Source organism: Globicephala melas, chromosome 1, assembly GCF_963455315.2.
Source record: "Globicephala melas chromosome 1, mGloMel1.2, whole genome shotgun sequence".
In the NCBI taxonomy this organism is placed as follows: Eukaryota; Metazoa; Chordata; class Mammalia; order Artiodactyla; family Delphinidae; genus Globicephala; species Globicephala melas.
In genome coordinates, this window is record NC_083314.1 from 108,257,789 (window position 1) to 108,260,871 (window position 3,083).

Here is a 3,083-nt window from a genome sequence, read left to right on the forward strand (position 1 = left end):
ACTCTGGGATTCCTTACGATATGGCTAGATTCCAAGAGCAAGCATCCCAAAAGAGAGAACCAAGTAGAATAGAAACTGTATCATCTTTTCTAACCTAGCCTCAGAAGTTGAAGCCATACATCAGCATTCTGTCTTATTCTATGCATTAGAAGTGAGTCACTAAAGATGGTCCATATTCAAGGGGAGAAAAGAAGTGTCAAAGAACTTGCAAACATGTTTAAAGCCACCACAGTGTATCACAAATTATTTACATTCCTATGACTTGTAAAACACCTTCATCATTCCCCAGACTCCCCCAAAGACTTTCATCTTGTTACGATGTCAGGATCAGGTTCAGGGTTAGGATTTCATGACCTACATCAGATCCAGAGGCAGATGAGGCTCCTTGGATGTGGTTCCCTTAGTACAGCTCCTTAAGTACTGTTCTTAATCTGAAGACCTGTGAACTGAAAAGTGATCTTTCCCACTTTCGTCAACATACAGTGACGGGGCAGGATAACTGCTATAGACCCTCCCATTCAAAAAGTGAAAACAGGAGACACAGAAGTCATTGCCCCATAGCCTTTGTGAAATCCAGCAGGGCACATGTTGCTGTTTCCCTGATTAGAGCTTTAGTCCTACTACCTGGGAATGATTCTCCACAGTTCTTGGCTTTTCCCTCTGGATTTTTTTTTTTTTTTGGTATTTTCTTGAACTTAAGAGTAATCCTTCCTTGCACGTAAGAAGTGGTTGGCGATGCAGCCGAGTGGATTTCCTAGCCTGCTTCCTGCTCCTAATAGTTCAGGGGTCCACAGATTTTCTTTTGAATTGTAATGTCTCTGTGTCTTTCAATTCAAGCTGACTGTTTCTGTTGGTACAATTTCCTTAAAAGTCTTGTGGGCTTACTCTGAATCACTGAGAGTCAATCCATTATACAAGAGCAGCGCTCACACATCTTGTCATGATAAGCCATTCTCTACCTTGGGCTTCTTAAAAGTCTCCCATGGAACAATTACTCTAAGATCCTTAAAAGACCTATTGTTTAATGGAGAGGGTCTGTGAGGCACACTCCTACTATCCTTTGAAGGACTTTTGTCTGTTTGAAGCATCATCTTAAACCGTTCTGTGTTTTTATCAAAAGTCTTTTAGTCATATGCTGAGCTGCATTTTTACACTACGTTTTCCTGACAGCACACTGGATTTAAACTCTGCACAGAAGCCATTTCTTAATGTTAACAATATTTGCCATCTGGAAAATCTGGAAATGATAGCAGATTTATTTTTTAACAACAAGCTCTTGTTACTTTATAGTTAGAGTCATTCTTTAGCTTTTTCCTTTCCTCTTGCATTTTACTAGAAGCAGGCAAAAGAACCCAAGCAGCAACTTGAACACTTTACCTTGAAATCTTCTTAGCTAGGACATCCAGTTTATTATGTATATTTCCGTGTTACTGAGAGTAAACTTTTAGCACTATATAACAAGCGTCCCCTTTTCTCTAGTTTCCAATAACATTTTTTCACTTTCTTTCAATTCCTCACTACAGCATCCTTGAGGTCCATCAGGTTTCCACTAGGAGTATCTTTGAAGCCATTTTTTTTTTTATTAACACTCCCACCCAAAGCCACTATCTGTAATTTAGGTTTTGGGTTACAGCAGCATTCCTCTTTTAGGTACCTGAGTGGATTCCAAATATCTATTGTTGTAGTAACCACTATAAAACTTAATGGTTTAAAAACAAGATACAACTCAATGGCCAAAACAAATAACCTGATTAAAACTGGGCAAAGAATATGAATAGATATTTCTCTAAAGAAGACATACAGATGGCCAAAAGGCACATGAAAAGGTGCTTAACATCCTTAATCATCAGGAAAATGCAAATAAAAACCACAGTGAGATATCTGTCACCTCACACCTGATAGAATGACTATTATCAAAAAGACAAGAGTGTTGGTAAGGATGTAAAGAGAAGGGAACCCTTGTACACTGTTGGTTAGAATGTAAATTGGTACAGCCATTATGGAAAACAGTATGAGTTTCCTTTAAGAATTAACAATAGAACTACCATATGATTCAGCAATCCATCTTCTGGGCAATATATCAAAAGGAAAAAATATCAGTGTCATAAAGAGATATTTGCACTTCCATGTTTATTACAGCATTATTCACAATAGCCAAGATATGCAAACAACATAAGTGTTTGTTGATGGGTGAATGGATAAAGAAATTGTGATATATAAATGTTATTGTGATACAGAAATGTTGCCATTTGCAACAACATGGATGAAACGAGAACATTATACTAAGTGAAATAAGTCAGACACAGAAAGAAAAATACCACATGATCTCACTTATATGTGGAACCTGAAAGTTTAATTCATGGAAGCAGAGAGTAGAACAATGCTAGAGGTGGGGAAAATGGAGAGACGTTGGCCAAAGTTTACAAGGTTGCAGCGATGTAGGATGAATAAGTCTGGAGAGCTAAATGTACCATATGATGACTATAGTTATTACTGTATTGAATACTATAAAGTTGCTATAAAAGTAGGTTTCAGGTGCTCTGACCACAAAAAAAAAAAAGTATATGAAGAGATGGATATGTTAATTAGCTTGACTGTAGTAATCATTTCACTATGTATATGTATTACAGAACACCAAGTTGTACACCTTAAACATATCATTTTTATTAAATAAATAAATAATAAAACAATAACATTGTTTTTAGCCTTGAAATTTCGATTTGAGCACGGCTCAGTGGGATAACACTCACCCCTTCTCCAGTTAGTGTTAGCTGGGGCTCCTCAATGGCAAATCTACTGAAGGCTTAATTCACTGACATGTCTGGTGGTTAATACTGGCTGTCAGCTTGGACTTTAGCTAGGCTGTTGCCTTGAACACAATCATGTAGCCTCTCTATATATTCTGGGCATTCTTCCAAAATGGTGGCTGTCACCATTTATCACTCATTCCAAAAATATGTGTCTCAAGAAAGAGCCTGGTGGAAAGTGCATCACCATATCTCCCCATTCCTCAGCTCAGCAGTAGCCCTGAAAATAGCAGCCCACATTCCAGGTACCTCAGGGAGCAGAACAGACTCCATTCA